Source organism: Zingiber officinale, chromosome 8A, assembly GCF_018446385.1.
Source record: "Zingiber officinale cultivar Zhangliang chromosome 8A, Zo_v1.1, whole genome shotgun sequence".
Taxonomy (NCBI): Eukaryota; Viridiplantae; Streptophyta; class Magnoliopsida; order Zingiberales; family Zingiberaceae; genus Zingiber; species Zingiber officinale.
In genome coordinates, this window is record NC_056000.1 from 28917072 (window position 1) to 28930559 (window position 13488).

The 13488-nt window shown below is 38.3% G+C and overlaps 1 pseudogene; it reads right to left on the reverse strand.

Annotated features, from left to right (window-relative positions):
- Positions 1-1040: 1040 nt before the first annotated feature.
- Positions 1041-1989, reverse strand: LOC122008223 (annotated as a pseudogene).
- Positions 1990-13488: the final 11499 nt, after the last annotated feature.

Consider the following 13488-nt stretch of genomic DNA (forward strand, 5'->3'; position numbering starts at 1 on the left):
AGAACTAAGAGTTCTTCAGCCACAGGTAATCGATGACAAATGCACAAGTCTCTATAGAGAATACTTCTGCAAGGCAATTAATAGGGAAAGAAAGAACATATCAAAAATTTGCTTCTGCAAACTTATTTTGAGAAAATGGTTTGGTTTACGTTTTCCACGTTGTTTTCTGTTTTTATTTTATGAGAAAATGGAAAGCACGTTTGGTTTATTTTTTCCACGTTTATTTTTAAGAAAATGATAGAGCGTTTTATAAGAAAATGAAAAATACGGAAAAGTCATTTTTTAAAAAATGAAAAATCCATGTTTTTTAGAAAATGAAAATAAAAATAGGACAAACCAAATGCACCCTAAGTTTCTCAGAAATTCCAAAAAAGAACTATTCGATTTAATAATTTTCAAATGTTCATGAGATATTTATCCAGAAAAAAAAAATGAGACACGGAAACATCGTATACTAGTAACTAGCTGGGTACCACCCTTAGAGCCCAGGGCGCGGGCGCTAGCGGAAGTTATTATGGAAATATTTATGATTTAATTTCTAAATTATGATATATTTATAGAAATTTTTTTCTCTAACTAAGATGCATAACAGAATATTAGATTTTTGAACTACTCATTGTAAATATTTTTGATTTACCTGGTGCACGATTGGTGAAAAACTTTTATAAAATTGGACTAGTCTTCCTAAATTTAATGTCAATTTAATTTTTTTTTGGTACCACCCTTAGATGGTGTCACCTTCTTAATTTTTCAATTATTTAAGAATAAGTCTCAATCTCAATAAATTAATCTAATGATAGATAAAAAAAATTAATTATATAAATGTTGAGACAAATTAATAAATGTTGAGAATTAAAAACTAATTATATATCGAAGTCTTAATTTTCAGACACTCAAATTGATAAACTGTATTTAAAAACTATAAAACTATATGCTTTTTGTGTCCTTTAATTTTGTAATTATTTACGACTGGTTTTTATGAACTTTGAAAAATCAATAAATCCACTTCCAAGCACATTTATTCATTGTTACGTTATTAATGTGTAGTAAATCTGTGCCAGATTTATCTATGATCATCAATTAAGAACTCAACAAGTGAGATTGCTGCCGGGGTCAACGCCCAATTGACTGCAATAATCCCTGTAGTAGCCAACACGAGCGTTGACGGTCGCCGGATTGTTGCCGTCGCACTCTAGGGCGCCGTTGATCGCGCGGATGGTGGCGCCGAACCCTTGGCCGGAGATGATGAGGGAGTGGCAGTTGCTCATCCAATACCACAGGGCGGTCCTGAAGGAGATGACGACGTCATTGGCCACCGTCTCCGGCGCTCCGAGGCCGTCGAAGCCGATGTCCCGGCCGGCGGGGCCGTAGTTGAAGTTCCAGGACAGTTGGATGGGGCCGCGGCCGTAGTAGTTCCTCCCGGCGACGCACAGCCATTCGGTGTTGGTCTCGTCGCAGTAATCCCTCGACGCGCCGTTGATCTCTTCGATGTAGCAGAAATCTGCATATTTCCATTAGAAGTAAATGCGATGCATTTATGATCTTCCAATTGGTGGAGAAAACGATCGAACTCACGTCCAGTCTCGTGCGTGACGTGGGCAAAGAAGGCGGCGATCTCACGGCGGGAGTCGTTGGCGGAGCCGGTGCGGCCGAAGTTGGGGTAGTAGCCGGCGGCGGTCAGGAAAGCGTCGCGCGACTAGAATCCCCTGCCAGCGCAGCCGCCGTCAGCCTGGCCGATGATGCCGTCGAAGAAGCTCTGTGTCACCACGTCGGCGACCGAAACGTCGTTGGTGGGAGAGGTGTAACACGGCCCTTCCCGGCAACCAGCGCCGCAGTAGTCGTCGCTGGTGCCGCAGTAGCCGAAGCGGCTGCAGCAGAGGTCGGTGGAGCAGCCGCAGTTTTGGGCTTCCGCAGTCGCGATCCCAGCAAGAAGGAGGGCCACCGCGAGTGTCATAGGGATAGATTTGGGGAGAGCCATTAGCGACTCTGTTTCGGTGAAAGGTGAAATAAGAGATGATGGAAATGAGCGAAGAGAGAGTAGAATTTATCGAGCAGAGGAGGATGTTGAGCTGTGGCGGCGCGCTGACTCTCAATGGTTGACGAAGGTTCATGGATAAGTACAGGGAAAGCATTTTTGGAGTTTTATACAGAAGAGTCAAGGAGTGGACGAGTTGTTGTTAAAATTTTCTTCTTTGATTACACGTGTCAAAAATTTCCTTCGTACAATATGGCAGGCTGGCGGCCATCTTTTAAGAAGTCAAACCATAACAAGAATATCTTGGACTGTTGGCCTCGCTACCAATTTACAATTTGATAAATTATAAATAAATCCGGGTAACTTTAGAGGCTCGAGATAAATTACAAAATATCTTCCTAATTAGTTTAACGATAAAAGAGATTGGATGCATATTTTAAAAATGAATATTTGTGATTATAATTATATTGTTTAAAAAAAAGATATCTTAAACTACTTACTAAGTTAACTTATATGTTTATTAGATTAAATTATTTGAATAATTTCTTATGTACTTTTTATTTTTTTTAAGTACTAATCATCCAATTTAAACACTTATAATTAGGAAAGCTCTTTGATCATTATTTCGACTGGGACTATGGATGATTGAGCTATTGGAGAATGCACAAAGATTGAGGAAAGATTCTGAAGGCTCCCGAGAGAGTAGCAATTACAAGACCTAAAAAACTCAATCGAAGATGTTAGATTGATGATACCAAGGTGTAGAGTCATTCTGACGCTAAGTTAGTACAAGAAGTTGAAAAGTAGAAAGAGTTTGAGATGCACAATGTGTGCATACTTGTACCCACAAAAGCGAGCTCTCTTTTATACCATTTCCTAAGAGGTATGCATGAACCCCATATTCAAGCTCTAGGGTTGCCACGTAGGCTCATATTCTACAAAGATTGTATCTTCTCTTGATTAGCTTCGATTCTTCGTTCAATGACTATATAGCTAAGGAACTGACCACTCTTGACATTGAATATGTACTTATTCGGGTTCAACTTGAGACCGTATCTTTTAAGCGTACTATGTTTTCAACATCGTTGATCAAGTTTTCAGCTTGGACAGACTTGATTATGTTGGTTGCTACTCGGAAAACCTAGAGGTTCCACTGTACAAAAATTTTGTACAAAGGTCTGAACCTTTTCCTAGCTACCATGTGTTCTTTTAAATTAAATTTTGGATCGCCTGCGGAACTTAACACGTTTGATCCAAAACTTAATCTATTCGTTCTTTTAGGTTTTGACTTGGGTCTCCTGCGGAACTTAACACGTTCGACCCAAATCACCTTAAGTTATTAATTCCATTAAATATTAATTTCCATAATTGGTTCCCAGTACTGACGTGGCGAGGCACATGGCCTTCTTGGATATGGGAGCAACCACCACCGACTAGACAAAACCTTTTATGGAAAGCTAATATTTAATTTCCTAAAATAACTTTAGATTAACCGAAAAGAACAATCAAATCACAAGAAAAAAAAAAATAAAAGAACACTATATCGAAAACAAATTCGAAACTCTAGAATCGTATGCCTCTTGTATTTAGTATTATTTCTAAAAATAACTAGTATGATGCGGAAACAAAAATTACTAGTTATACCTTTTAGAAAGACCTCTTGATCTTCTACCGTATTCCTCTTCTAACCTCGGACGTTGTGTGGGCAACGATCTTCCGAGATGAGAACCACCAAGCACCTTCTTCTTCCTTACAAGTTTCGGCCATCAAAACTTCTCCTAGGATGAAGAGGTTCGGCCACCACCACCATGCTCCAAGGGATGCTAGAAAGAGGCTTCTGATCTCTCCTTCTTCTCCTTCTTAGATCCGGCCACCAAAGCTATCTCCACCATGAGAAGGTTTCGGCCACACAAAGGAGAGGAGAGGAAAGAAAGGGCCGGCCACACCCAAGGAGAAAAGAGAGGAAAAATAGAATAGAGTCGTTAGCATTGAAGTCTCCTCTACCCCCTCTTTTATAATCCTTGATCTTGGCAAATAAGGAAAATTTAATAAAAACTTCCTTAATTCTTTTGCCATTAAAAAGGAAAATTTATTTAATTAAAATAATTTTCTCTTTTCAAATTATAATGGCCGGCCACTCTTCTCCCCAAAACAAGGAGAGTTTTAATTAAAACAAAAATTAAAACTTCCTAATTTGTTTCTAGAAATTTATAAAAATTTCTCCAATAATTTTAATCCCTTCATGATTGGTTAATAAAAAGAAATTTTATAAATTAAAATCTTTCTTTTAAACATGTGGATAATTTCCAAAAAGGAAAGTTATATCTAAAAATTAAAATCTCCTTTCAATCTACAAATAAGGAAAGATATTGAATCTTTTCTTAATCTTTTGTAGAAACTAATAAAAGAGAATTTTTAATTTTTAAATTTTCTTTTAAATCATGAATATAATTAAAAGGAAAGTTTTTACCAAAATTAAAATCAACCTTTTAATCTACAAATAAGGAAAGAGATTTTAACTCTTCTCTTAATCTTTTGTAGAATCTTATAAAAGGAAGGATTTAAATTTTTAAACTCTCTTTTAAATTATATTATCCACATAAGAAAAATTTTAAAATTAAAATTCCTTTTTATTTTAATAGGGTCGGCCACATGAATTCACCCATGAACATACCCATGGCCGGCCTTAGCTTGGTCTCCAAGCTAGCTTGGCCGGCCCCTATAGGATGGGTAAGAAGGTGGGTATAGGTGGGTATAGTACTCTATAATTAAGAGGCTACGATAGGGACCGAGAGGAGGAATTGGTTTTGGTCTCCCGATGAAATTAAGCATCCCGTGTTCGCCCCGAACACACAACTTAATTTCATCAATAATAATTCATTCCACTAAAGAATTATTATTGAACTACCGCACCAATCCCAAATTACATTTTGGGCTCCTTCTTATTATGAGTGTGTTAGTCTCCCTGTGTTTAAGATAACAAATGTCCACTAATTAAGTAAGTTACTGACAACTCACTTAATTAATATCTAGCTCCAAGAGTAGTACCACTCAACTTCATCGTCATATCGGACTAAGTCCACCTGCAGGGTTTAACATGACAATCCTTATGAGCTCCTCTTGGGGACATTCTCAACCTAGATCACTAGGACACAGTTTCCTTCTATAATCAACAACACACACTATAAGTGATATCATTTCTCAACTTATCGGGCTTATTGATTCATCGAACTAAATCTCACCCATTGATAAATTAAAGAAATAAATATCAAATATATGTGCTTGTTATTATATTAGGATTAAGAGCACACACTTCCCTAATAACTGAGGTCTTTGTTCCTTCATAAAGTCAGTATAAAAGGAACGACCTCAAATGGTCCTACTCAATACACTCTAAGTGTACTAGTGTAATTATATAGTTAAGATAAACCAATACCTAATTACACTACGACCTTCCAATGGTTTGTTCCTTTCCATCTTGGTCGTGAGCTACTGTTTATAATTTATAAGGAACCGATAACATGATCTTCTGTGTGTGACACCACACACCATGTTATCTACAATATAAATTAATTGAACAACTACATTTATCATAAATGTAGACATTTGACCAATGTGATTCTTATTTCTAGATAAATGTTTATACCAAAAGCTAGGCTTTTAGTATACATCCTAACAGATTAGAATGTTGTCCACGTATACTTCAATGTTCCTCCTGATCTGGTTTTTGAAGACTCGATCCATGAGTCATCAGTAAGTCGTTCCTGCATTCTTTAGTCCAAAATGCATAAATGTATAACAAAAAGTCTCGTCAGAGATGACAAAACTAACATTTTCCTTGTCCTCGGATGCTAGAGGAATTTGATGATAATCCTAGTATGCGTCCATAATGCAGATGAGTTCGTATCCAGAGGTCAAGTCCACCAACTGGTCGATTCAAGAGATATAGTATCAATCCTTCAGGTAAGTTTTGTTGAGGTCGCGGAAGTCTATGAAGATGCGCCATTTGCCTCCTGGTTTGGGTATGACCACCAAGTTCGCTAGCCAAGATGGGAATTGGACCTTGAATATGTCCGACTTTCCAACATCTTGGTAATTTTGATCCGGATCACCTTGTTCTATTGACACTTTTTCTGTTTGACTGACCGGGTCTCGAGGGGTGATGTTGTGGCAATGCTCCATCACAAAAGGGGAGATGTTGATAACATCTTGGGGTGACTAGGGGAAGATGCCTTTGTTTCGAATGAGATAAACAATAATCTTTTATTTCAGCTAGGGTGTTAGGACGGTCACAATCTGAGTAACTTGATCGGGCAGACCTAGCACAACCTGACTCGATTAGGCTAGCTGGCAAAGTCATAGACATGTCTTGAAGAGCTTGTATACTTCTATTCTCTTAGCTCTTTGGACTTTACAAATATCATCTCATACCATCTCCACATAGCATTTTCTTGCTATATTTTGGTCTTCCCTAACTTCACTAACCAGGTCACCAATAGGGAACTTGATATTTTGGTAGAACACAAGTACCACCGTGCGGAATGAGCTTAACACCAGCCTTCACAAGATGATGTTGTAGAAGGAAGGAGCATCTGTTGGAGCAATCTTGCTCAAGACATTACTCATTGTTGATGTTTGGTTAAAATAGTTTAAGCTAGGCATTAATTGTGATCTAACATAAGTATTGAGTGAGCAGATACAAAGAAAAGACCAAGTATGAAGTTTTGGCAAGAAAAGATCAGGAGGTGTGATCTATTGGCAAAAAGGAGACTTAGCATGACGGAGCCAAAGGTAGCCCTTGAAGGCAAGCGCAAGGATGAGGAGTCGTGGAGACAGAAGCATCCTAGGGGCGTAAGGCTGAGGGAAGGTGCTTTGAGGCTTGAAGTCTAAGCTAAGGAAGTAAATTCAAGTGTATAAAATAATGTAAAACTGAGACGGTACAAACTGCTGTAAATTTCAGAAGTATAAGGTACCAGTCGACTGGTACTTATACCAGTCGACTGGTACCAAGGCACAGAATGGACAGAATGTCGCCAGGGTAATTGGAGGCAAGTACCAGTCGACTGGTAGATGACCGTTATGAAGTGGCGGCTCAAAATCTCGTCAAATCTTTAGTGCCGTTAAAGCCCATCAGTCGACTGATAGGTATACCAGTCGACTGATGTCGGGAAAACTATAAAAGCAATTCTTAGAGCTTGGAGATAACCAACTGTTCTAAAACTGAAAAAGTGCTCATCAAGTAATCCTCAAGCCTACAGATACTCATACTCTTCCTTCTGATCCTAACTTTCACTTTGTAAAAGGAAGAGAAGATTGTGTAAGGGTTTCTCCACCTTCGATTGTCATTCGAGAAGGAGAAGTTTACAGTGGAACTTCATTGTGTGGGTGTGTGCGCCTTGGATTAGTCACCTCAAGGAGGTGGAGACCAAGTAAACAAAGGGAGTTAGCATTGAGCTTTTGTTTTCATACTTGTTCATTTGTTTCCTTTATCTTCCACTAACAAGTTGTAGGTCAAAAGCGAAAGAAAGGCTATTCACCCCCCCTCTAGCCGAACACAAAGGTCCTAACAATTGGTATCAGAGCAAGGAACGCATCGGAAGAACTCATCGTCAACCGAAGCATCGAAATGGCGTTTCAAGAGGGATATAGCACCGCTAGACCACCCTTCTTTGATGGCAATGACTTTGCATATTGGAAAGGTAGAATGGAATACTATTTAATGAATGATATTGAGAATTGGTTTAGTGTTGTAGATGGGTTTGAAAAGCCAAAGGATGGATCGGGAGCACCTCTTCCTACCAAGGAGTGGACAAAGGAGATGGCAAGGAAGGCCCAAGCTAATGCAAAAGCCACAACAACCCTACAATGTGGACTTTCAAAGGAGCAACTAAGCAAAGTAGGACCGTTCGATTCCGCCAAAGAGCTTTGGGAGAAACTCATTGAGTTAAATGAAGGATCAAGCGAGTCAAGAAGGGCCAAGAGAGATGTTTTGTTGGGACAACTTCAAACCTTCACTATGAAGACAAATGAAACCGTAAGTCAAATGCACGGTAGATTCAAGGAAATAGTAAATGTTCTTCATGTTATAGGTGAGAAAATTGACAATAGGGACCTAGTAAGGTATGTTCTTCAATCTTTTCCTAGAACCACCTTATGGGCCTCAATGGTTGATGCGTATAAGGTTTCTAGAGACCTTTCTTTAGTTAAACTTGATGAATTATTTTGCGAATTTGAACTTCATGAGCAAGCTAATGCGGTTTCAAAAGAGAAAGGTATGGCTCTTGTTGTAGAGAAGAAGGAAAAGAAAAAGAAGAAGGAAAAGAAGGTGGAATCCTCATCATCCGAATCCGAGCAAGAATCATCGGATAGTGATGATGAAATGTCGGCAAGTGAAGTGGCTCACTATGTCAAAAAGATGATGGGAAGATCAAGAAAATTCACAAGAAAGGATGTGAAGAAGATGTTTCAACTCTCAAAAGGTAAGAGTAGCCAAAGTTCAAACTTTAATACTAATGTCACTTGTTATGGATGTAACAAGAAAGGACACATCAAGCCGAATTGCCCGGAATTAAAGAAGAAAGAAGAAAAGGAGAAGAAGAAAAAGGAGAAAAAGAAGGAAGCTATGATGGCCCAAGCTACATGGGATACACCAAGCATTGACTCATCGGATGAAGATGAGCTATGCCATGTTACTCGACATATGGCCTTTATGGCTTTTGAAGAGGGCAAAGATGAATCAAGTCAAGAGGAGGTGTCAAGTGAAGAGGAGTCATCAAATGAAGAGGAATCAAGCGATGAATCATCATCAAGTGATGATGATGAGGTAAAAGAATCTCCCAAAGTAGAATTTCTTTACAAAACTATTACTCATCTCAAAAATGCTTTTGTTAAATCACAATCTAAGGTAAAAACCTTGAAGGGAAAGCTTAAGCTTATTAAAATTGATGCATGTTCATCTAGTGAGTCAAACATGCTCAAGGAAGAAAACGAAAAATTGAAGAATGACGTGATTGAGTTAAGAGCATGTCTAGTGAAGTTTACAAATGGATCCAAATACTTAGATATGATCATTAGAGACCAAAGAGCCGTTTACAACAAAGTCGGTATAGGATATAGACCTAAAGAAAAGGAAGTTGCATACATGTCTCTAATTAATGGCACTAGAAGTGATAGAAACAATGTTAAGAAGAATGCTAAAGGAAAGGCAAGACAAGCTTGGGTGCCTAAGAAATATTTGAATGATATTTCCGAATCAAGTGCATGGGTACCAAAGAATTGTGTGTTTTATGTTGTCTAGGTAGAAGAGAAAAAGGATGCAAGTATGTGGATTGTGGATAGCGGTTGCTCAAGACATATGACCGGTGATGTGAGCAAGTTCTCCACAATAAACTATATAAAGAAAGGAACGGTATCATTTGGAAATAGTGGGAAGCTCAAGATTATAGGTAAAGGTACAATTGAGGTATCACCCACAATTATCATTCATAAAGTCGTGTTGGTTAAAAATATGAGATTTAATTTGCTTAGTGTTAGCCAACTATGTGATGCCGGATATAATGTAGAGTTTCACCCAAATAAGTGTATAGTTAAACACAAGAATCTTGAGAATGTGATGCTAGAAGGATTTAGAAAGGCAAATCTCTATTATATTGATCTTTCATATGCTTCTAACCCCTCTATTAAGTTTTTGATGTCAAAAGAAGAAAAAGGATGGCTATGGCATAGAAGACTTGGACACATCAACATGAAGAACATAGCCAAGGTAGCCAAGATGGAGCTAGTTAAGGGGCTACCAAAAATCAAGTACATCAAGGATAAACTATGTGATGCATGCCAAGAGGGTAAGCAATCAAGGTCATCACATAAAGGTAAAACCTTAACTAGCACTTCATTACCATTAGAATTATTGCATTTGGATCTTTTCGATTGTCATAGAACACCCTCTTTAACGGGTAACAAATATTGTTTGGTAATAGTAGATGACTACTCTAGATATACTTGGGTTCATTTCTTAAAACACAAAAGGGAAACTTTAGAAACTATCATAGGGTTTACCAAGAGGGTAGAAAATGAAAAGAACATCAAAATTGATAGAATTAGGAGTGATCATGGTGGAGAGTTCGAGAATTTGAACTTTTCTAAATTTTGTTTGGATAACGGTTATAAACATGAATTTTCTTGCCCAAGAACACCTCAACAAAATGGTGTAGTGGAGAGGAAAAATAGGGTCTTACAAGAAGCGGCTAGGACCATGCTCAATGCATACTCCCTACCTAGCTATTTGTGGGCCGAAGCGGTTAATACCGCATGTTATATCCAAAATCGTGTTTTGATTCATAAGTTTTTAGGGAAAACACCATTTGAATTATGGAATGGCACAATTCCTACAATTCACTATTTTAAGGTCTTTGGTTGTAAGGTTTATATTCTCAATACCAAAGATGACTTAGGAAAATTTGAGCCCAAGTCTAATGAGGGAATTTTAGTTGGATACTCATCCACTAGTAGAGGATATAGAGTATACAACAAAAAGACTCAAATGGTTGAGGAATCGTCTAATGTTGAGTTTGATGAGTCTACTAGAACTTATCCTAGAAAATCCTCTATTGACAAGGATATAATTGAAAATAATCAAAACATCACTCAAGAAATGCAAAATCTACAATTAGGGGGTATTGATCTAGGGGGAGAAAGAAATGGTTCGGATGATGAAAGAAACAATGTAAACAATGATACTTTCAACAATGATGATTCAATTACCCCAAGGACCTTAAGGCACCATCAAGATCATCCTATTAATCAAGTAGTTGGAGATGTGGCACAAGGGGTAAGGACTAGATCCTACTTTAGGGATCATACTAGTCAAATTGCTCTAATATCACAACTTGAACCAAAAACAATTGATGATGCTTTACTTGATACGGATTGGATTTTAGCAATGCAAGAAGAGTTGAACCAATTTGAAAGGAGTGATGTATGGGAGTTGGTTCCAAGACCTAATGGGAGTACAATCGTCACAACAAAATGGGTTTTTAGAAATAAGTTGGATGATCAAGGGAGAGTCACTAGAAATAAGGCTAGGTTGGTAGCTAGAGGTTTCAATCAAGTAGAAGGACTTGATTATGATGAAACCTATGCTCCGGTAGCTAGGTTAGAGTCCATCCGAATATTATTAGGATATGCCGCTTACATGGGTTTTAAACTCCACCAAATGGATGTAAAATCGGCTTTCTTAAATGGTTTCATTAAGGAAGAGGTTTATGTAGAGCAACCACCCGGATTCGAAAATATAGATTGCCCAAACCATGTTTATAAGCTTAAGAAAGCATTATATGGGTTAAAACAAGCACCTCGGGCTTGGTATGAGAGACTTTCATCCTTCCTAATCTCCAAGGACTTTAGAAGAGGAACAATTGACCCAACATTATTTCTAAAGTCTAAGGATGGGGAAATTTTTGTTGCACAAGTCTATGTTGATGACATCATTTTTGGCTCAACAAATAATGAACTTCTTCATGACTTTATCAAACACATGGAAAGTGAGTTTGAAATGAGTCTTGTTGGAGAATTGAGTTTCTTTTTGGGATTACAAGTCAAGCAAACTAGCGAAGGAACCCATGTTTACCAAACCAAATTTGCTAAAGAACTTATTAAGAAATTTGGGTTGGAAAATGCTAAAGGAGCATCTACTCCTATGGGGACTAATACCAAGATAGATAGTGATCAAGAAGGAAATTAGTTGATCCAAAACTATATAGGAGCATGATTGGTAGTTTGCTATACCTAACCGCTAGTAGACCGGATATAATATTTGCCGTAGGAATGTGTGCAAGATACCAATCATGTGCCAAAGAATCACACTTAGTAGCGGTAAAGAGAATTTTGAGATACATCAAGAGTACTCTTAATGTAGGTCTTTGGTATCCTCGGACTAGGAATTTTGAGTTGATTGGGTATACCGATTCCGATTATGCGGGTTGCAAATTAGATAGAAAAAGTACTAGCGGTGGTTGTCAATTTCTTGGACCTTCCCTTGTAAGTTGGAGTAGTAGAAAACAACCTTGTGTGGCCTTATCCACAACCGAAGCCGAGTATGTGGCCATGGGTAGTTGTGTAGCTCAATTGCTTTGGATGATGCATACTTTAGAAGATTATGAGTGTCACTATTCTAAAGTTAAGGTGTTGTGTGATAATATTAGCACCATCAACTTAACCAAAAATCCGGTGCATCACTCTAGGACAAAGCACATTGAGGTGAAACATCATTTTATTAGAGATCATGTGGCAAGAGGAGACATTGAACTACTTTATGTTGAATCTCAATCTAATCTTGCCGATATTTTTACCAAGCCTTTGCCCGAAGTAGAGTTCACCTCTATTAGGAGGGAACTTGGTATGTGTCTTGTAGAATAGTGAGTATAGCATCGCATGTTGTTACATCACATTATGTTTTTTCTTTTTCTTCTCACATAGCCCTAAGGAGCCTTGCTTGTGTATTTCTTCAATTAGATACCATGTGAGATGTTTAGGATGATGTCCTTGGTTCCACATGTTTGTCATGATACATGACTTTGGGCCAATATGACATCTAGTCACATTAATCCTTAAGTGGACCAATCATTGGGAAGGCTTGTGCACAATTAATGTGTACATAGCTCTTTGAACATGATTGGATATTTCCTTCAAATACAAATATCACAACCTATTGTATGAAATTTAAGATGATATGGAAAATACCATATAAAGAGGTGTAAGAAAGAAGCCTTGTTGTAATATAGGTACATCACCTATAGGGAAGTTCAAATTGGGACTTTCACTCACCGATATACTACATAATCCAACTAGTGTTAAAGCATGTGTCAATCTTAGGATCTATGATAGACATATTTTTCTACATATTTTTCCCGAATAGACAAGGTTAAAATATACTTCTCCACCAAATTTGAGAATTTTTGGAGGTTGGTATAATTATCTGTAGGTTTCTGAAATTTGGGCAGAATAAGGCCAGAATTGGTATCAGTCGACTGGTTCAGGTACCAGTCGACTGGTAACAGTGACTTTTGCGAACAGAATGATTCTGTGGGTTTCTGTTTTAGGCACCAGTCGACTGATGAAAGCATCAGTCAACTGGTACTCGCGTTTTTATATATCCTTCCGCGTGCAGTGGCCCGATGGAAAACCTAGTTTCATCTGCCGCCTGCTGCCGCCTGGATTCCAGCGCGGCTCGTCGCCGTTTCTTGTCCTCTCCGGCCGCCTAAACCTCCTTTTCTTTCTCGATCTGTCCTCATCTTCCCTCATTGCTCAGTTTGTTTCTCCTACGGCCTCTCCACGCCAGTCGGCTCGTAACCTCTTTCTTCCTCGGTTCTTCCTTGATTTCGTGGCTATGGAACGAAGGTAATCCTTCTCCCTCATCTTTTCTCAAGATCAAGTGTGATTTAACCCTAATACCTTGCTGTTTTTGCTGTGATTCTGTGCTCTTCTCCCTGTTTTGGGGTTACTTTTGGATCATATGC